The following is a 22,435-nucleotide window of genomic DNA, read 5'->3' as shown; positions in this document are numbered from 1 at the left end:
CTGAAATGAAAAATAAAGGAAAATGACCAATTTCAATGCGCATAAATAGTGGGGGAACCAAAAGTGCAAAATTCCCAGTCATTAAAACGCTGTGCAGCTAAAAGGGATTCATTTATAAAATGGAAGAAATTTCAGGGCCAAATTAAAAATAACGAAAAAAACTCGATTGTAAATGCCCGGAAAGCGGAAGGACTGTACGCATAAATATCCCATTCGAACAAAACACGCGGATCCTCCTGGCGGGTCGGGTCGGATCGGATCGGCCCAGGGCAAAACGACGTCGTTTTGTGCCCTGGGCCTTTGAGCTAAAACGACACCGTTTTTTACTTAGTATAAATACCCTAAAACATTAAAAAAATTCATTTGCAACCAGATTTAAAAAAAAAAGAGAGAGGGAAAAGAGAAGAGGGAGAGAAGGAGAGAAAGGGGAAATCCGGCAGGGTGCCGATCACCCGGCGGTCAATAACGACCGTCCGTCTGGTTGGCGTGCCTGCCGCCTTGCATATGATGGTAGGCCTAAGTTCAAAAGGTAAATTTTTTAGTTTTTTTTTAAAATATATATATCTATTTTATATTTGTATTAAAAGAAAAAAATGAAGAAATATATGTATATATATGAGAAAATCGAAAAAAGAAAAATAAAAAGAGTAACCTTTTCGTTTTCTTTTGTTTTTCCTTCAAATACCCACTATTGCTTCTATATTTTTAGATTGTTTAGGCCCCGATCTATGCTGCTTGTGAATATTGATAGTCACTGTTTTGTTCTTTTGATTTTCCGAAAAAAGCCCCTTTTACAGTGTTTCATTCGGCTTTTTATAGCCTATTTTGTTACAACATTTTTTAAGCTTCTTTCCATTGCTCTCTGTCGTCTGCTTTGTCTTGGTATTTGTTTTATTTTGCAGGGTATGGAAGACCAGACGCGTGCGTGGAGGCATGTGACGCGTGGGGAATGGTGGTGGTAGTGCGCAAGGTGACCCATGGTTGGCCATTGGTGAGAAGCGGAGGCAGACAAGATGGGAGCTAGGGTTTATCTGAAATCTTTTAAGCAAATGGGTGTTAGGGTTTGCTAATGGGTTAGGCTTAGTGGGCTTGGTTGTTTAGATTAGTGGGTATGGGTTAGCGGGCTTCTGACTTGGGTTTAAGATTGGGCCTCTGGGTTTTGGGGTTTGGGTCTGGTTGTAAAGGGGTATTGGGTCTAGTTTGTAATGGGTTAGTTTGTTTTAAGTGGGCTCCGGGTTAAGTAATATTGAGCTGGGGTTAAGGGTTTAATATTTGTAATGGGTATTGGATTTTGGGCCTAAAATTGGCTGTCAGAATGCCCTCTTTGCTCATTGTCGTATGTAACCGGAATAGAGCAAAGACATAAAGAAAGGCCAATTTTGCTCCGTCTTGCCGAGTCTTGACTTCATCGGTGCTCTTCTTGTCCAAATAGTTTCCTTCTAGTCCATCTCATCTTGTAGCTTTGGTTCAATCCACTGCATTTTCTAATATACATCTTGTAACTTCAATCTTCTCTAATGTAACTTTAAGGATATGAAATTTTCAGCTTCAATCTTTAGTCTTTGCTTGGCGTGTGATCTTGAGTTCAACTCATTTCTCGAATATGAATTGACTCTTTAAAAACGGACATTGAAAATAACTCAGCATGTAAACTGAGGCTCAACTTATTTCTCGCAATATGGGTTGGTTTTTGAAACATAGAAATTAAAAGCAGAAATTAAAAGGCTCAACTCACCTCTCGCAACATGAGTTAATAATTTGAAAAGTAGATTTCGAAAAACGGAAATTAAAGGCTCAACTCACCTCTCGCAATATGAGTTGATTAAAAACAGAAATTGAAAATAGAAATTAAAAAGACTCAACTCACCTCTCGTAATATGAATTGAATTTTGAAAATAGGATTTGAAAATACCTTAGCGTGCCACAAGGCTCAACTCACCTCTCGCAATATGAGTTGATTTTAGATTTAACAGGAATTGAAATTACCTCAGCGTGCCCCGACGTTCAACTCACTTCTCGCAATATAAGTTGATTTTTGAAACATAAATTGAAATTACCTTAACGTGTCTTGAGGCTCAACTCACCTATCGCAATATGAGCTGATTTTCTTGGAAAACATGAATTAAAAAGCAGAAATTGAAAATACCTCAGCGTACCCTGAGGTTCAACTCACTTCTCGCAATATAAGTTGATTTTTGAAACATAAATTGAAATTACCTCAACGTGTCTTGAGGCTCAACTCACCTCTCGCAATATGAGCTGATTTTCTTGGAAAACATGAATTAAAAAGCAAAAATTGAAAATACCTCAGCGTACCCTGAGGCTCAACTCACTTCTCGCGATATGGGTTGATTTTTGAAAAAAACAAAATTGGAGGACAGAAATTGAACATCAAAAATATCAAAACCTGTCATTTGGTAGAACTCAAGTGTCTTTTCATTTGATTCAATGCGACTCTCATTCTAGATTTCTTGCTCTGCTGGAGTACCTGTATATGCCATGCATGATGTTATCATGATACGCACATGTTTGTCTTAAATGCCTTTATGCCTACATGTTTATGCAGTGCTCCTTAAGTATGTTTGCCGCTTGTCCCTTTTTTTTTTGTCACGAATTTTCATGATCTGTGTCCATTGCTTTAATTCTCGACTTTTCTTCAGGCCTCGTACCCGTCTTCAAATTTCACGAGTAATCGACGTTTCTCAGGTATCACTCTTTTACCTCTGGTTAAACTTTATCTTTGCTTTGAAGTTCTTGTACTTATCAAATTTTCATCCAGGTAATGCTTAACATCTCCTTTGTTTAGAGTGTGTTATTTCACTATTTATCATGTAAATAAACACATAATGAGATGCATGAAGAAGGTCAGGTAGGGACAAAACTAATATCTCCTATTTATTTATTTCAAGTGTGGCGAACAAAGAAAGTTAACCAATGAGAGCAAAAAATGTCAAAAAGAAAGAAGGGGTCGTATTCAACGGAAACAAATGCTCTAGATATTCAACATATGAACTCTTCCACGTTCCTCAATCAATAATCTTTCCGAGCATGGCTTCTTGCGTAGAAGATTTCAAGCTTTCAGAGATGCTTCAAATACTGTAGTCTCACTGTTTGTCGTACAGTTTAAAACGCCTGGCCTTGTAAGCCGAATGTTTGCTTCATTAGAATTGCCTCACGGGTTTTCATCCTAATCTTTTGTGTCTAATCAAAGCGCCCTTTTCGGGTTTTCGCTCTGATCCCTTTTTTTTTTTTTTTAGATGCCCTTTTCGGGTTTTCATCTCAAGCATAATATTTCTTCACTGCATCTAAGTTCACCGGATTTGGTAGCTCCTTCCCATCCATCTCGGTAAGGATCAAAGCTCCGCCTGAGAATGCCTTCTTTACAACGTATGGTCCTTCTCAATTTGGCGCCTATTTTCCTCGCAGGTCTTTTTGTATTGGGAGAATCTTTCTCAGCACGAGTTCTCCTTCATGGAATTCTCTTGGTCGTACCTTCTTGTCATGGGCTGCGATCATTCTCTTTTGGTACATTTGCCCGTGACAAATTGCCCTTAGACGTTTTTCTTCAATGAGGTTCAACTGATCATATCGAGCTCGAACCCATTCTGCTTCTTCTAACTTTGATTCCATCAATACTCGCAGAGAGGGGATCTCAACCTCGATAGGTAGCACAGCTTCCATTCCATAGACTAAAGAGAAAGGAGTTGCTCCCGTAGATGTTCGCACAGATGTGCGATATGCAAACAGAGCAAACGGAAGCTTCTCGTGCCAATCTTTATATGTTTCAGTCATTTTCCCAATGATCCTTTTGATATTTTTGTTGGCTGCTTCAATAGCCCCGTTCATCTTTGGGCGATAGGGCGAGGAGTTATGATGCTTTATGTGGAACTGTTCGCACACTTCTTTCATCATCTTATTGTTCAGATTAGTGGCATTATCTGAAATGATTCTTTCAGGAAAACCATACTGGCAAATGATTTCTTTTTTCAAAAACCTGCAAACTGCAGTCCTCGTCACATTGGCAAACGAAGCGGTTTCTATCCATTTTGTGAAGTAATCGATGACCACAAAAATGAATCGATGTCCATTTGATGCTTTTGGAGAAATTGGCCCTATAACGTCCATGCCCCACATAGCAAAAGGCCACGGAGAAGTCATGATGTGAAGGGGCGAAGGGGCTACATGAATTTTATTGCCATAGATTTGACATTTGTGACATTTTCTTCCAAAATTGATGCAGTCACTTTGCATCGTCAGCCAATAATAACCGAGTCTCATGATCTTTTTGGCCATATTGAAACCATTGGCATGTGTTCCGCAGATTCCCTCATGGACCTCTTCAAGTATTTTTCTAGCTTCAACATCATCCACACATCTCAAGAGCATCTGATCTTTTCCTCTCTTGTACAAGATGTCCCCATCAAGAACAAATCCCGCTGCCATTCTTCTAATTGTTCTTTTGTCGCTCTCATTCGCTTGTTCAGGATACCTTTGATTCTTGACATATTCTAAGATATCATGGAACCAAGGCCGTCCGTCTACTTCTTTCTCAATGCTACAACAGTGTGCAGGGACCTCGTATATGCTCATTTTGAGGGGCATTATTTCTGCTTCTTTACTTGCTTTGAACATTGAAGCCAAAGTGGCCAGGACATCAGCTAATTGGTTTTCTTCTCGAGGGAAGTAATAAAAAGTTATTTCTTTGAATTCCTTGATCAATTCAGCTACTAAATCACGGTATTTAATCAATTTTGGATCCCTCACTTCCCACTCTCCACGAATTTGATAAACCACTAGGGCTGAGTCCCCATACACCTCTAAGATTTCGATGTTTCGTTCAATAGCTGCGCGAAGCCCCATGATACAAGCCTCATATTCTACTATATTATTGGTACAGAAGAAGTTCAGTCTTGCAGTGAACGGATAATGGTTCCCGTCTGGTGATACCAGGATTGCGCCAATTCCATGCCCTAACGCATTCGACGCACCATCAAAGCACATCTTCCATGACTTCTCTTTTGATGACTCGGATTCTATTTCTGAGATGCACATTAAGTCTTCGTCTGAGAAATCGAATCTTAAAGGCTGTTGTTCGAGTTGCTAGAAAATCAGCTATTGCGCTTCCTTTTATCGACTTCTAACTTACATAGGCAATGTCATATTCTGAGAGGAGAATCTGCCATCGCGCCATTCTTCCTGATAGTGCCGGCGATTCCATCATGTATTTTATCGGGTCTAGCTTTGAAATCAGCCATGTCGTATGGTACAACATGTATTGTCTAAGTCTCCGAGCTACCCAAACCAGAGTGTAACAATATTTCTCAATGGACGAATATTTTGCCTCATATTCAGTGAACTTTTTGCTGAGGTAGTAGATCGCTTTTTCTTTCTTTCCTGACTCGTCGTGTTGCCCTAGTATGCAACCCATTGAACTTTCGAACACAGTCAAATACAAAATCAATGGTCTTCTAGGAGTTAGCGGCACTAGCACTGGAGGACTGGACAAATATTGTTTTATCTTATCAAAGGCCACTTGGCATTCCTCGTTCCATTCTCCTGGGTTATGTTTTCGAAGAAGCCGAAAGATTGGGTCACATTGGTTGGTAAGTTGAGCGATAAATCGGGCGATGTAGTTTAATCTCCCTAAAAATCCTCTAACTTCCTTTTGCATGCACGGAGGTGGTAATTCTTGGATGGCTTTTATTTTATCTAGATCAACTTCGATACCTCTTTCACTGACAATGAAGCCTAGCAGCTTTCCCGAGGTAGCCCCAAATGTACATTTGGCTGGATTAAGCTTTAGCTGAAACTTTCTCAGCCTTTCGAACAACTTCTTGAGGTTCACTACATGTTCTTCTTCCCCTCGGGATTTAGCAATCATATCGTCGACATAGACCTCTATTTCTTTATGCATCATATCATGGAATAACGTTACCATAGCCCTCTGATATGTTGCCCCAGCATTCTTTAACCCGAATGGCATCACCTTGTAGCAGAACGTTCCCCACATTGTTATGAAGGTAGTTTTCTCCATATCCTCAAGGGCCATCTTGATCTGATTATACCCCGAGAATCCATCCATGAAAGAAAACAACGAATGTTTTGCTGTGTTGTCCACCAACGTATCAATATGTGGCAAGGGAAAATTATCTTTTGGGCTTGCTCGATTCAGGTCACGGTAATCCACGCACATTCGTACTTTGCCATATTTCTTTGGTACCGGGACTATGTTAGCCACCCATTCGGGATATTTGGAGGCTTGTAGGAAGCCAGCATCAAATTGCTTCTTGACTTCCTCTTTTATTTTCAATAGCATTTCGGGCCTCATCCGTCTTAATTTTTGCTGAATGGGCTTGCATTCTGGCTTTAATGGGAGCTTATAGACCACTAAATCTTCATCTAGCCCTGGCATATCCTGGTATGACCATGCGAATACATCTTTGTATTCGCGGAGCAAAGCAATCAAATTATGCCTGGTGCCCCCTGAAATAGAAGTCCCAATCTTCACTTCTTGTTTCCTTTCTTCGGTGCCCAAGTTTATTGTTTCCACAGATTCTTCATGAGGCAAAATCTGTTTATCCTCTTGTTCCACCATTCTTAACAATTCAGAGACGAGACGTAATCTTGACATTTTCTTGACTTCAAATTCTCCTAAGCAAACAAACCTTCTCAAAATCAATTTCAAGATTCAGAACGGGCTTATTCATGTCGTCAATATCTGAGCACCTGAAAGTTGAATGTAAAAGGAAGCTATAGAGGGACATCCAAGTATTGGAAACAACAAACAAAATGTTATGTCATGGCAATGAGGCAAATGTAAGGATGGGCTATGAAATGAGAAAATGATTATGAAGTTAGTGATAATGCGAAAAAAAAATCGTGACAAAATGCATCTTCATTGATATTCATTTAAATGATAAAGAGCGAATGCAAGCTCTTACAAAAGAATTCTATTATATCTAAGGACACAATAGAAGGTTAATGTTTAGCATTACTCTGAAAACTCATAAACTACAAGAAGCTCCTCAGCAGTCCAATTGTTCAACATGAAACCAAGAGGGCAAGGGCGTATCCTCCAGACATCTTTACTTGCACCAGCCTCTTTGTCAATGACATTTATACTGACATTCTGAAAACCCCTTTTAATTAACCCTAGCATGTTTCGTGGATCATCTTGTCCAGGGTACATCATTCCCGCAGATGTAAATGTTTTTGACAAATGAAGGTACTCTATCGGTTCCCATTCTGGTTCTCGTCCTAAAGTTCTTGCAATTCTTCTCTCTTGATCCTTCTTCCACTGTCTTCTTCTTTGACGCATGTCAGGCTGGAACCCCAAACCGTATCGGGCCTTGTGGTGCACTGGCTTTAAAGCCCTAACTATTCCTTGTAGATGTCTCCCTAAACCTCTTCTCGCACGAGCTCCCCTTCCTATGGTCAACTTGACACCCATTCGGTATTTCTCGGCGGTTTGGCATCGAATTTGTTTCCCTCAGCGACAAAAGTGGCATTGATGAATTCAAGGGATCGAAAGAAACATTCCACTGCGTCCTTGCTTACTTCCAGATATGGCGCATCAGCAGAGATAGATGCGATGATGTCTTCTTCGCCCTCAACTGTGACCAAACAGCCATCCATGATAAATTTCAACTTTTGATGGAGGGATGATGGGACTGCTCCAGCAGAATGGATCCAAGGTCTTCCCAAAAGGCAGTTATAAGAGGGTGTAATGTCCATGACTTGGAATTCGATCTCATAGATGTAAGGGCCCACTTCCAAAGGGATTTCGATCTTTCCCATGACTTCGCGCCTTGTCCCGTCGAATGCCCTTACCATGGAATGACAGGGCTTTAAGTAGGACAAATCCATCGGTATTCTGGAAAGCGTGGCCAATGGCATAACATTTAACGCTGACCCATTATCTATGAGTACGTTCAGTATTATGTAGCCCTTGCAGCGGGTCGTGATATGCAACGCTTTCACCGAGCCTCTACCATTTGGCGGTATCTCATCATCACTAAAAGAGATGAAATTGTCCGCATTCAGATTGTTTACCCCCTATCAAGCTTTTCGACAGATATGTTGTTGGCCACATAAGCTTGATTTAACACCTTTAATAAAGCATTCAGGTGTGGCTCTGAATTTAACAATAGAGATAGAACTGAGATTCGTCTTTGGTCGCTTGCTCAATTGTTCCACCACACTATACTCATTGTGCTTAATAAATTTCAAGAATTCTTGAGCTTCTTCCTTATTCACGTGCTTTTAGTTTCTTGCACGGTGGAATTTCTTGCTCGACCTCGACTTCGTGCATCACTGCTTTCCCTTTTTGTTTCGAGTCGCTACTTTTCTTTACCGGTTCAACTTCTTTAGAATAGCATCGTCCACTTCGAGTAAAATGACCTACCTCCCCAACATCTTCAGTTATGGCTTTGGACTTTTCAACTTCTGGTGTAACGATATTAACATCATATCTCCACGGCACTGTTTTGTTGTCCTTATACGGGAAAGGAGACGGTACTTCAATTACCATCTGTGGTTTCAATGGCTCTCTCATCGCGTCGTAATAAATTACCAACGGTCGATCAGCACTATAAGGGGGCCCTGATGATTGGCTATCAGAGACGCATACTTCTCTTTCGTTGGCATCTTCCCTCTTATTAAGGACCTTGATCTCCTTATTATCCATCCAGTCTTGAAGTAACCTTTTAAAGTCCTCACATGACTGAATGTCATGTCCAACAATCCCATGAAAATTGCAAAAACTTTGACCTTCTTTTCCAAAAATTCTATCAGAATGACAGAGCAATCCTTTCTTAACCAATAACTCCCAGATTTTCTACAGAGGCGTCCTTATTTCTGCAACACATCTTCTGACCTTCCATTCATCCTCTTTCCCCACTGTACTCACATTCCCTTCGGTATGGTTAGGGAACGGGTTCCCCGTGGCGTTACTAGCACTATCGAATCGTATGATACCCGCGTCAATGAGTCCTTGAACTCTCCTCTTGAAAGCGAGACAGTTCTCAGTAGAGTGCTCCTGGTTTCCTGCGTGATATGTACAACTAGCGTTTGGATCGTACCATTTTGGGTATGGAGGTTTAAGGGGTGCCATGTAATGGGGAGAAATTAACTGTTTTTCCAAAAGTTTTGGGTACAATTCCCTATATGACACAGGAATGGGGGTAAATTGCAGTCTCTCGGGATTATGCCTTGCTGGTCTTGGTTCGTTTCTAGGTTGGCTTTGGGCGGGTACCGTGTTCTGTGGGAAAGTGGTGACGGGTCTTTGGTTGTTGGTGGCATATACGGGGTAGGACGGATGTGGTGCTTGGTAGTAAGGGGTTTGAGGGGGATAATAGAAATTCGGGGGTGGATAATTTCGAGGTCGGGGTTGGTTAAGATACGAATTGGGAATGTAACGACTCCCTGTTCCCACCATGTGGGCTTCTGGCTCTTTCTTCCTTACGGGTGCTGCTTTTCTTGAGCCTTCTGATCCTTCCATTCTACCGCTCTTGACGGCATTCTCTATGAGTTCACCGGATATTACGATATCAGAAAAATCCTTCGTAGCACTTCTCACCACTTGTCATAGAATGGTGCTTTGAGTATTGATGAAAAGGACTATTATCTCGGTCTTAGTCGGTGGAGGCTCCACTTGGGCCGAGATATCTCTCCATCTTTTGCGTCTTGTCTAAAGGATTCTCTGGTTTCTTCTCCATCATCTGCAAGGTCATACGATGCGGCACCATATCGATACATGCTTGTCTGCTCACAAAATCTCGACGCCAAGTCTTTCCAGATCGAATCTTTTCTCTACTAAGTTGATTGTACCAAGAAGAGTGACTCGTTAAACTATCTTGAAAGCAATGTATGAGTAGTTTATCCTCGTTCACATAACCAGTCATTTTTCGGAAAAACATGACCAGATGTGCCTTTGGACATCTTGTCCCATCATATTTCTCAAAATCAGGCACTTTGAACTTCGGGGGCAAAATCAGATCAGGTACCAAACTGAGTTCTTTGGCACCTAGTACGGAGAAGACTTCAGTGCCTTCTATCGCTTTGAGTCTTTCCTCTAGACTCCTATATTTTGTGTCATGGTTATCCAATTTCAACTTAGCTACCTCTGCTGGGTCATCCAGATCTGAAACTAGTGGATCAGCAGGACTAGCCCCTGGGTTTGACGCTAATATTCCTTGCCCCAAATTAGTGGGTGGAGCAGGTGGCATAGGTCGATGTTCCAAGCCAGTGGGTTCCCCTTGAGTATACCTTCTTTGTGTTGTATATGCGAGCGGTGGAGTGAATCCTGGGGGATAGAGTGGATCCTGATCGTGGTGAATTCTTGATCGAGATTCCTCAATGTCAGGGCTCCGCATGGGTCCTTTTCCTTTAACTAGAGCTGACATCATCTCCATCATCTTGGCCATTTGATCTCTTTGCTCGAGTGATTCCTCTCGAGATCTCACCATTAGGTCTCTCGTCTCTTGTTGCGATTTGGCCAGTTGCTCTTGTAATTCTTTTTGAGCCCTTTCCATCCTTTCAATTCTCTCGTTGAATTCGACTTCCATCACTCTAGCTTGTCGGTAGCATTTTATCTTGATGAGCGTGGTTCCGATCTTGTGGTATTATAACTGCGAATTATTTATTTTGTCTTCAGCTACCGAGTATGGGATATGCAATGTATGGATGAATGCATGAATGAATGCACGAATGTCAAAATGTTAATTATGCAAGGAATGCAAAAAAAAAAATTGGTGTTAATTTCAAGATAGGCCCATATTTAGGCATTTCATTTATCAACATAGTCTATTACACAAAGTTTCCATTTTTCCAACGGTTACACAAATTTCCTAGCCACATTGCCTTGTTTCTTCACTTGCTCTAAAAATTCTGATATGCTCGATCTTCGGCTCGAAGGGAATTGGCAGCTGAGAACTTTGACTTCATCTGATAATTGGACAACTTGCATAGCCGCTTTGCGAATTTCATTGATCAAGAAGTCGAGTTGCATTTCTTTTTCTTTGAGAGTTCCTTCATACGTATGAATGTCCCTATCGTACTGCTCACTCTTTTCTTCTAGAGCCTTTAGGAGGTTATCTAATTGTTGTTGACGAGATTGCAGCATATTTTCTAGATCTCGTGTTTTCCTTTTTAATTCTTGATGTTCGGACTGACTATTCGCCAATTCTGCAGTCACTATTTCATACTCGGCGTTCTTCCTTCTTAACTCTATCACGGTAGCAAATTTGCCCTCCTCTTTCTTTTCTTTTCCTTCCAAAACTCCATTCCTCCTTGATATTGCTAATTTCTTCCTTCCATTCTCATTGTCGACTTGCCCAACCCGCTATTCTTTATAGTGTTTCTTAATTTCTTGTTTTCCAAATGAAGGTCCCTTAAGTCGTTTCTCACAATCTCGGCTTCTCTTTGTAGTTTTTCAGTTCTGGACCTTTCAACCTGAACTTCAATCTTCAGCTGATAGTTTTCTTCTTGAAGGGTACTAAGGTCCCTAAACATCTTAGCTTTTTCTCGTTCAAATTCTTGTCTAGCTATTTGTAGCTCAGACGGCGTTTCCTTCGAGAAAGGATTCTGGATGGTATAGTTTGTTGATGAGATTTGCTGACTATTTACCCGTTGCTTCCTCCATATGTCGTAATCTTGGGTAAGGGTATCAGCATACAAAGCTAGTTCCATGAAATGAATTTCCTTCCAAGACTTTGCAGTGTCTCGGACTCTCTTCATATATCCTTCACCCGCGAAAGCAAACTCGAACTGTGCTAATCCTCCCGTTGCGGGGAGGAATTGTCGCGAAGAAAATTACCTTTGGACCAATAGCGGAGCATATCCAACTCCTCCCCATAACCCAAGTAAAGGTACCCAATCTTGGCTTCCACATTTGTATAGCAGAACTGAAGGACGGATCCAGGGTGCTCTCCATGTTATATCCTCGGCGCGAAGATTTTGAAAAACTGATACCCAATGTTGCTCGGTGACTTCCTTCGGCCATTCTTTCTTGAGGTAAGCTTCTAGCGGGGAGAATGTTTTAGAAAACATATGGAACGGAGTGCGCTCTACCTTCCAGAAGTGACTCAAAATCCAAACATTGAGCAACTGCACGCATCCGATAAATCGTCCCTCCCCTTTTCTTCGACAACTACTCAGGGACCTGAAGGTCTCGGCTAGGATGGTCGAGACAGGGTTGACTCCTTGTTTTAACCTTTCGAAGAAATCAACTACTGCAACTTCGAGATGACCGAGAACTTTTGGGAAAATGACCAAACCATAAATGGCCAAAGCGAATAGATTTACCCTTTTCAGCATGTTGGGATGGTTCAGAGCCAAATCTCGTAGGGAGGACCATGGAATGCAAATGGTTTCATTCTTCTTTTTTATCTGTTTTTCGGCCCATGCATCAGTCATGTCTGTCAGTCTTACTAACTTTTTCTTGAAGGTCATCGGCTTAGGCTCCTTCACATATATTTTGCCGAATTGTACATTGTCGATGCGGAGTAAAGCAGCATACTCTTCTATGGTTGGAGTCATGTCTTCTTGATTAAAGGTGAAACACTGATAAGCTGGGTCCCAGAACCGAACCATGGCTTGAATCAACTGTTCGTCTACACGGATGGTGATCAGGTGAGCTATATCTCCATACCTCTCAGTGAAAATGTCTCTAGTGTCTGAATCCCACTGATTCCAAATTCGAACCAAATCCTCAAAGTTATTTTGGTGAACATTTACAGTTATATGTTCGGGCAAATTGGCGACACACCCTTCCACTAGACTATCCCCCTTTTCTCTCTGAGTTTTTAGAGACCAGTCCCGAACCACGGCATTCTTCTCGGTTATTTGTGTAATTGACTCTTCCATCAGAAACCCGTTTTTTGGCAACCAACCTTTAATTAACACCTTCCTTATATGATGCCTATGATGCATGATGAAAATAAAAACAAACAAACTTGGTTAGTAAACACAAAAAATACAATTTGAAAAAACAAATTAAACTACCCAATCTAATTATTTTACATAAACAGTGTAAATGAAAGGCAAAAGGCATTTTCCCCGTGTACTTATTTTGGTGACTATAAGCGGACAGAGGTTCGGCATGGCTCTAATTGGATAGCTCGTATGGTTTATTATATGTAGTCTCGGTTCTAGGCAATTTTCGAATTGCTCGTACTATCATCCGCTAAGATTAACACGAAGCCTCGGTCATAACCCATCACAGCTCACAAGTTCAATTCGAGGATTACATTTACTTATGCCTATGCGGAGGGACAAGTTAACTCACGAAAGCATAAGTCATATGTAACCCGAAAGTATTCACTAGCTTTGTCGGAGGGACGAGTTAACTCACGAAGGCGTGGCGTTTACTTTCACTTAAGCGGACGAGCCGGGTAGAGAACTCATGTTATGCGAAAATGCAAGTGCACGGTGTGTGGGGAAAAACTCATAAACCTTTACGTTTTACTTAAAGAAACTAAACCAAAATTAAAACCATAAAAAAAATTGAAAACTGAAAAACAACCAAATAACAAGTTAGAAGAAATATTTACAACACGATACAAATGCATGAATCTTGAAAACGAGATTTTTGGATCACGACCAAATATTTACTTTGAACAAAGAAATTTGAAAATTTTGACAAAACGTGTTTAATTCGACTCGACTCGCAAGTTCTGTCCCCAGTGGAGTCGCCAGCTGTCAGAGACGTAAAAAAAAAAATTTTTAGTTTTGGGGTCGCTAATTGTGGCGATTAAAAAAACTTGGAATTTGAAATTTGATTTTAAAATAAACCGGGAGTCGCCACCGATCTTTTTTCTAGGTGTGATCGGACACCTATTAGATTTCTTTTAAAAACGAGAAAAAGGCTGAGGTTAGGTCCACATTAAAAGCCAGAGAAAAATTAGGGTTCGGGAGTCGGTTACGCGCGAGGAAGGTATTAGCACCCTCGCGACACCCAAAAATTGGTATATCATAAACACGTGTTGTCTTGATTTTCAAAAATACAAGTTCAAGGTAATATTCAATCGTGATCCAATTCAAAAGACGAAAACTTTCAATTTTTTTATTTTGAGAAGAATATACCGTCTTAACACGAGCCTAAAAATTCCATCCAACATAGCGATGAAACTTACGGCCTAATGTTACATCGATACATTGCCTCGCTTATTTAAAAACAAGAATAAGATTTTTGAAATAATGCTAAGCAAATTGATGTGAAATAAAAATAAATAAAGGAACTAGAAATATATTGAAGCGAATAACGAGTATGACAGTAATATAAGAAAACAACAATAATACTGTAACGCCCCAATTTTCGGGAATTCAGCGAATGATTGGCAAAATTTCATGCTTTAATTTTGTCATTTGTGAGTGAAATTATGAAATAGGACCTATGTGAAAATGTTTGAAAATGTTATAGGCTAAATTGAAGTGACCAAATAAATAGGAGTGCAAAATAGGAGGATTTGCATGACAAGCCTCCCATTTTACATGAAGTGGCCAGCCATCATGTTGAATGTAGACAAAATGTACACTTGATATCCATAATTTATGGTACAAATTGATACAAATTGATAATAGGTTAGGTAAATGTTTCATGATAATGTGTTAGGTAAATGTTTCATGATAATGGGTTAGGTAAATGTTTTATGATAATGTATTAGGTAAATGTTTCATGATAATGGGTTAGGTAAATGTTTCATGATAAGAATTTCATGTCTTTTGTATTAAAGAATTAAATGGATGAAATATGAAGTTTTATTAAAGAAAAAGGGGTGAAAAGAACAAAGTTTTGTCCATCTTTGTTCATCATAGCTGAAAGTTAGAGAAGAGAAAGGAGAGGAGAAAGCTCTTGAGTATTTGGTCATTAGGAGGAGGAGAATTGAAGGTAAGTTCTTGATACCTTGCTTCTATTTTGAAGTTCATGAGTTCTTCTTGATTCTACCTTAACTCTTGAAGTATATTTTGATTTTTAGTTGTGTTGTGAGCATTTAGTCATGAATTAAAATGAAGGAAATGATTGTTGTTTCATGTTCTTTTGATGAAAAATGGAAGATAGGTGAAGTTGAGCCAAACAAATGAGCATGCATGTGCCTTAGATGTTAAAGGAAAAATCAGCTAACATGTTGTGCTTTAAAATGATGAAATGGAGATTATGCTTAAGTAAAAATCATAGATATGTGATGATTGATTGGTGATATACATGTTTAAATAACATGCATGCAAGATAGGTGTATGAAAGAGTGATTTGGTAATAAATCTGCTTGGGACAGCAGCAGTAACATGACTTTGGAAAATTACCATAAATTGTGGGAGAAGAATTAGAAGCTGAATAAATTATGTAATTAAAGCTTATTGAGTCTAGTTTCTAATGAAATAAACAAGAACATATTTTGAATTCTGTACAATGAGAAATTTGATTCGTAATGAAGGGTGGTCAGATTAGTCAAACAGTGAAACATGGGAAACTTTGAGAAAAATCTGGTATTGATTGGCTAAACCAAAAATTCTGAAAATTTTATGGATAGAATATATATGAGTCTACTTTCAGGGAAAATTAACGGCACTTGATTTGGAGTTTCGTAGCTCAGTTATAAATAATTTAGTGACTGTTGCTCAGGAAGACAGCTTGCAGTGAAATTATGATTATGTGGTAAACATTGACAAAAATTTGTTAATGAGTTGCCTATTGTTTTCTTATAAACTTACTATAATCAGTAGGTGTGGTTGGCGAATATCGTAAGGGGTTAATCGTAGTTTGTATTTGAATAGTTAGATTAACGTGTTAGTAATCCAATTGTAGGCGGTTCGTGTGTGGATCTCGTCAACATATAAATGCATAAGCAAAAGTGTGTAACTAACACCCTCTTTCTTAGTCTGGATCGGCAAAAGTCGAAAAGTCGAAATGCGAAAACCGTATTTTGTAGATTTGCGAGTGTGCGAATGTTCGTGAGGTAAATCGATTAATGTTTTTGGTAAGCTGCAAAATTTAGGCGTAAAGTGCATGATTTACGTGCCCTCGATATTTTGGGCTTAATGGGCCAAAATTGGAATGATGGGCCAACGGCCCAATTCGGTAAGAACCCTCGATGCGTGATTCTATTAGCACGTGAAAGGTAGGAATATGCATGAAAAACCCTAAAATAGATAAATTATTGAAATACCTTTAAAAGTGGAAAATTTACAGTTTTACCCCTAGTAGATAAATTACCGAAATGCCCCTAGGGTTAAATTGACCTAAATGCATGTTTGATTGTTGTTATTTCTTGCATGCCATGTTATTATCGATGCATGGGACTGGGATATTGACGGAGGAAGTACTGAAAGTGGCTTGTCCACGTCTTGGAGGCTTTGCCTCAATTTATTGATAAGCGAGCAAAAGGCACAAGCTGTGGAGTGTTAAATTTGGGTGAGTTGAGCTATTCCCACATGGAGTGTATGGCTGGTACGGGTGGAGTGTAGTGGTTGGTGGGTTGAGTAGTCTCTCCAAATGGGCTTGCATATGTTTATTGATGTTGCATGTATTTTGAAATGGGCCTATGGGCCATACTGTTATCTGAATAAGGGGCTAAGGCCCAGTTTATTGTAATCTGAAAAGGGCTCTGGCCCAGTACCACTGTTACCTGAATGGGCTTAGGCCCAATGGGCTTGAGCTAACTTGGACTTTGAATGGGTTTTCCTTACACACTGAGTTTCCCCAAACTCATCCCTTTTATTTTCATCCACGCAGGAAATCCCCAACCATAGTGGGCTTGGAGCTGTGAGGGAATTCGGAGTGGCCACCCGTTCTGAAAGTTTGATTTTCTTCTGGTGAACTGGACATCCTTTTAATTACGTTTGTGGTTTTGGGCTTTTAAATGTAATAAGGCCGCTTATTTATTTTTGGTGGTTTTTAATATGTATTAGTAAGATAGGTAATACTTATTTTAACTGTTGAAATTGGATAGCTTTAGGGCGCGTTTTCAAAAACAACAGTTGATTTCAAAATAACACGACAACAAGCAAAGCTTCCGCAATGAAAGTATTTTCCAAAATTAATCACTTTTCCTAAAAATGACTTAATCGAACCGGTTTTCTAGAAATATCCATGACGTTAAGGTGTGGCAATGGCGGTATGCATGTCTAGGATTGGATCCGAAGGAGCTTGGTACTTAGCAATCAGATGGACTCACCACCTCTTTTAGGTTTCCTACCGGTGCATGACTTCCATTCACTTTAACCCTTAATGAATTAATCTTTTGAACATCAAGTACGATTTTCTGGACTTAGAATGGAAAATTTTTTTTTAACGTTTTTGGTGTGGCATGTCGGATCCGGCCATAACTTCTTAGCCGGGTTTGGGGTGCTACATTTAGTGGTATCAGAGCCCGGTTACAACAACTCGGCTGTGAATTGGGCCCAAAAAGGGTTTTCAAAACTTTATGCAAAAAAAAAAAAGAGAGGGTATTTTTGGAAAAAAAAATCTAATTTTTGTAATTTCCTGTTTAAAGGAGATAATCTCCGAACTTGTTTTTTTTTACACAAATGTTTGGAAAATGGATTTCAAAAAGTCTAAATCTTTTGAGTTTATCTGAAAACTGATGAGGTGGCACACTGAATCCCCGGCACCAAGGCTGTAAGTACTATTCTGTTTTATATAATAAACTGTACTGTAGTTAGTACTAAACCTTAGAGATAGTACTATAGATAATATAGCGTAAAGGCTACGAAACTGAGACTGTAGGGTAAACTAAACCCTAGAAAACTAAGACATTAGCTAAACTGTGGTTATGCGAGAACAACTCTGAAACCTTATCTGTTCATAAGATATTCTGTAATAAATAAAGTGGAAGCGAGAAACAAAGCGCATAAAATTCGTAATCAGATAAATCGATATGAGTACGAGAGCTACTCGGGGAAGAGGCTGTGGTCGAGGCCGTGGTCGAGGCCGTGGTCGAGGCCGAGGTAGTACTCAAGCTGGATCTTCGTCTTTTGAACACATACCCGCTGGAGTAGCACGACCACCACCGGTGGATGAGAATGGGCTGTATGATCGGGCCGCGGGGGATAACGCTCTGTCCCAGGCCATGTTAAGAGTTTTGGAAAGGGTGGCTGGAGCTAATATCGGGCCCATGAATAGGGGGTCCATTTCTGAGCGACTCCGGGCCAACGGAGCGGAAGTTTTTAGGGGTGTATCTGGAGTAGCCCCAAATGTGGTAAATCTTGGTGGAAGCCACGGAGCGGATTATGGATGACTTGGACTGCTCAGTAGAGCAAAAGTTAAAAGGAGCAGTATCCTTACTACGGGATGAGGCGTATCAGTGGTGGATCACTGTGAGAGAGGGTACCCCAGTTGAGAGGGTAACCTGGGAGTTGTTTAAGCAGTCCTTCAAGGTGAAGTATATCGGAGCTAGCTATGTGGATGCGCGAAGGAAGGAATTCCTGAACCTGACCTAGGGTGGTAAGACCGTTGCTGAATATGAGGCAGAGTTTCTGCGATTGAACCGGTATGCTAATGGTATTATCTCTACCGAATCTGAAGCGATGTTCGCTTTGAGGATGGCCTCAGGGATGAGCTAAGGGTGCTCATAGCTCCGCAAAGAGAGCGCGATTTTGCTGCATTGATAGAAAAGGCTAAGATAGCCGAAGAGGTGAAGCAAGCTGAACGAGGGAACCGTGACAGGGATCGAAATCGATTCAAGAAAGATGTTGGACCAACTGGTGCTGCAAACCGGAATGTTAAGAGAGCTAGGATGGAAGAACCGATTCGAGCGGTTCCGGTGAATCTTGTTAGACCACAAGCTTGTGGAGATTGTGGTAGAATGTATCTGAGGAATGTTGGAAGCGTTAAGGGCTTGTCTTCGTTGTGGATCAAAGGAACATAAGATCAAGGATTGTCCTAAGAGGCCGCTCAAGCTCAAGTGGTTGAACAAAGGATGTGCAACTGTGCAAACAATAGCGAGGTGGACTATCGCCGTCGAGAGGTCATGGCCGAGGTCGCGGTGGCAATGGCCATAGGCGTGGGGCACCGGCAAGGTACTATTAACACCGAGGCTCGTCGGCCGACTTTAGTATATCTTTGCTCGTCGCCAAGAAGGGTGATGCACTGACGTCATAAGCTGTATGCGTTTTTATTTCTAGCATGTCATATAACGCCTTGGTGGATGTTGGATCTACTCATTCCTATGTTGCATGTGCCATATCCGGTCGTTGGGTGTGCACTCGAGGAGATTGTGAGTGGGGTATCTGTACTAAGTCCTTTGGGTCACTTTCGGTTAGGGTAGACAAACTGTATAGGGATGTACTCTTAGAAACTCAAGGTAGGATTTTCCCTGGAGATTTGATGGAGTTACCATTCGGAGAGTTTAATCTCATTTTGGGAATGGACTGGCTTGTTAAGCATAAAGCGACCCTGGATTGTGCTGCTAAACGAATGGTGTTAAGGACCACAAAGGATGAAGAGGTTATGGTGATAGGTGAGCGAAGGGATTATTTGTCCAATATGGTGTCGGCATTAAGAGCCGAGAAGTGGATTCGGAAAGGTTGTGAGGCTTATTTGGCATTTGTAAGTCAGTTGGAAGAGGAGGGTGACGATGGATAAGGTTAGGGCGTAAAAGAGTTCCAAGATGTTTTTCCGGAAGAGCTTCCAGGATTGCCTCCGAACCGAGAAGTGGAATTTGGAATCGACTTATTGCCTCGAATAAAGACTGTGTCTATCGCACCGTATAGAATGGCACCGAAGGAGTTGGTGGAGCTAAAGGCACAAATTCAAGAGTTGTTGGATAGGGGCTTCATTAGGCCAAGCGTGGCTCCATGGGGAGCACCGGTGCTATTCGTGAAAAAGAAGGATGGTACGATGCGGATGTGCATTGGTTATCGCCAGTTGAACAAGCGGACGATTAAGAATAAGTATCCACCGCCAAGGATTGATGATCATTCGACCACTTAGAGGAGCTTCGGTATTTTCTAAGATTGACCTTGATCTGGATACCATCGATTAAGGGTAAAGGAAGTGGATATTCATAAGGCGAGATTCGAGGACTCGATATGGTCATTACGAGTTCTGGTTATGCCGTTGGGTTGACGAACGCACTCGCCGCTTTCATGGATCTAATGAATCGAGTGTTCCAACCTTACTTGGACCGATTTGTGGTAGTGTTCATCGATGATATTCTAGTATACTCGGCGAGGAGAAACATGAGGAGCATCTACGATTGTCTTTGCAAGTCTTGAGAGAGAAGGAATTGTATGCAAAGTTTAGTAAATGTGAATTTTGGTTGTGAGAAGTGGCCTTTCTAGGTCATGTGGTTTCTACTGAAGGAATTAGAGTGGATCCTCGAAAAGTTGAGGCAGTTTTGGGATGGAAGCCACCAAAATCAGTATCGGAAATTCGGAGTTTTCTGGTTTTGGCAGGCTATTACCGAAGGTTCGTAGAAGGATTTTCTCGATTCTTTGCACTATTGACGTAAACCATTAAGGAAAGGGTAGCATTTATGCGGACCGAGAATCAGCAAAAAGCTTTTGACCATTTGAAAAGGTATTGGTGAAGCACCGGTGTTGATTCAACCGAGTCAGGAAGGGCTTCACGTGTGTACTGATGATCGTCACATGTGGGGTTAGGATGTGTCTTGATGCAAGAGGGTAAGGTGGTCGCTTATGCTTGGCGGCAACTTAAGTCTCATGAAGCGAACTACCCTACGCATGACTTAGAGCTAGCGGCGATGATCTTTGCGTTGAAAATCTGGAGACATTACTTATATGGAGAAAAGTGTATCATATACACGGACCATAAGAGCCTAAAGTATCTGTTAACTCGAAGGAGTTAAACCTTAGGCAACGAAGATGGGTAGAGTTGCTTAAGGATTACGATCGTTCGATTGAGTACCACCTGTAAGGCTAACGTGGTGGTGATGCGTTGAGTCGAAGGGTTGTTTCGATTTGAGAGCCTTGTTTGCACGTTTGAGTCTGTTTGATGATGGAAGTCATTAGCGAATTGCAAGTGAGGCCTATTTGGACCTGAGCAGTTAAAGAAAAAGCAGTTGAAAGATAACTCGTTGGTTCTTCGATTTGACAAGTTGAGAAGGGTGAGAATGAGGATTTTGGATGAATCTTGAAGGAGTTTTATGCTTCCGAGGAAGAATTTGTGTTCGAAGGACTCTAACTTGAGACGGTCAATATTGAAGGAAGCTCATGGGGACTTTGTGCCATGCATCTGGAGGAATAAGTTGTATCACGACTTGCGAGAAGCTATCTTGGTGGCACAGGCTTAAGCGAGAAGTAATGAGTTCGTGGGAAATGTCTAACATGCCGACAAGTGAAAGTTGAACATCAATTTCATACGGATTATCGCAACCGGTGAAAATTCCCTTTGTGGAAGTGGGAGAGAGTCACTATGGACTTTGTGAGTGGGCTACCTTTGACACCCACCAAGAAAGATTCGTGTGGGTAGTGGTGGATAGGTTAACAAAATCGCCCATTTCATACCGGTTAAATCTCGATTACTCCCCGCAAAAGTTGGCTAGGTTGTATGTGGCGAGAGATAGTGCGACTACATGGAGTGCCGATGTCGATTATTTCGACCGAGACCCTAGGTTTACATCTCGGTTCTGGAAGAAGTTGCAGGAGGTATTGGGTACACGTTTGGATTTCAGTACTGCCTTTCATCCACAGACAGATGGACAGTCGGAGAGGGTTATTCAAATTTTGGAGGATATGTTAAGGGGTTGTATCATCGATTTTCGTGGGAGTTGGGAGGACTACTTGCCATTGGCGGAGTTTGCATACAATAACACTACCAAGCAAGTATTTAGATGGCTCCATATGAGGGCACTTTATGGGCGGAGAGTCGTTACGCCTACGTGTTGGACAGAGTTGGGTGAACGACAAGTGCTTGGATCGGAGTTGGTGGCAGATACTGAAAGTAATGTTAAGTTGATAAGAGATCGATTAAAGGAGGCATCTGATAGACAGAAGTCGTATGCGGATCTAAAGCGCAAAGAGATAGAGTTCGCAGTTGGGGATATGGTTTTCTTAAAGGTTTCACCTTGGAAGAAGATCTTGAGATTCGGCAAGAAAGGTAAATTGAGTCCGCGGTTTATAGGGCCTTATCGGGTTCTTAGGCGGGTAGGGCCAGTAGCGTATCAGTTAGAGTTACCACCAGAGTTAGACAGAATCCATGACGTCTTTCATGTGTCTATGTTAAGAAGATATCGATCGGATCCCTCACATGTTGTACCAGTGGAGGAGATTGAAGTAAGGACTGATTTGACCTTTGAGGAAGAACCCATACAAATTTTAGATTGAGAGGTTAAAGTTCTAAGAAGGAAGTCGGTTCCGTTGGTAAAAGTACTGTGGCGTAATCATGGAAGGGAAGAAGCTACTTGGGAATCAGAAGAGACTATGCGTCAACAATACCCTCAACTATTTGGATCAGGTAAATTTCGAGGCCGAAATTTCT

General features: G+C 41.0%; 1 long non-coding RNA gene and 1 pseudogene across 3 annotated transcripts in view; one reads left to right on the top strand and one right to left on the bottom strand.

Annotated features, from left to right (window-relative positions):
• Window positions 1-16,971, top strand: part of LOC128292794 (uncharacterized) — a 92,615-nt gene extending 75,644 nt beyond the window's left edge. The window contains exons 1-2 of one of the 3 annotated variants that reach the window (XR_008282714.1): window positions 14,427-14,887; window positions 16,730-16,971. This is a non-coding gene — a long non-coding RNA (uncharacterized LOC128292794). Of the gene's footprint in view, window positions 1-14,426; window positions 14,888-15,917; window positions 15,954-16,729 lie in introns of those variants that run through there. The other 2 variants (XR_008282715.1, XR_008282713.1) reach the window with 2 other exon arrangements.
• Window positions 3,280-7,190, bottom strand: LOC128292793 (uncharacterized; annotated as a pseudogene).
• Window positions 16,972-22,435: the final 5,464 nt, after the last annotated feature.

The sequence above is a fragment of the Gossypium arboreum genome, chromosome 5 (genome assembly GCF_025698485.1).
Source record: "Gossypium arboreum isolate Shixiya-1 chromosome 5, ASM2569848v2, whole genome shotgun sequence".
In the NCBI taxonomy this organism is placed as follows: domain Eukaryota; kingdom Viridiplantae; phylum Streptophyta; class Magnoliopsida; order Malvales; family Malvaceae; genus Gossypium; species Gossypium arboreum.
This window is presented reverse-complemented; position numbering and strand designations above follow the sequence as displayed.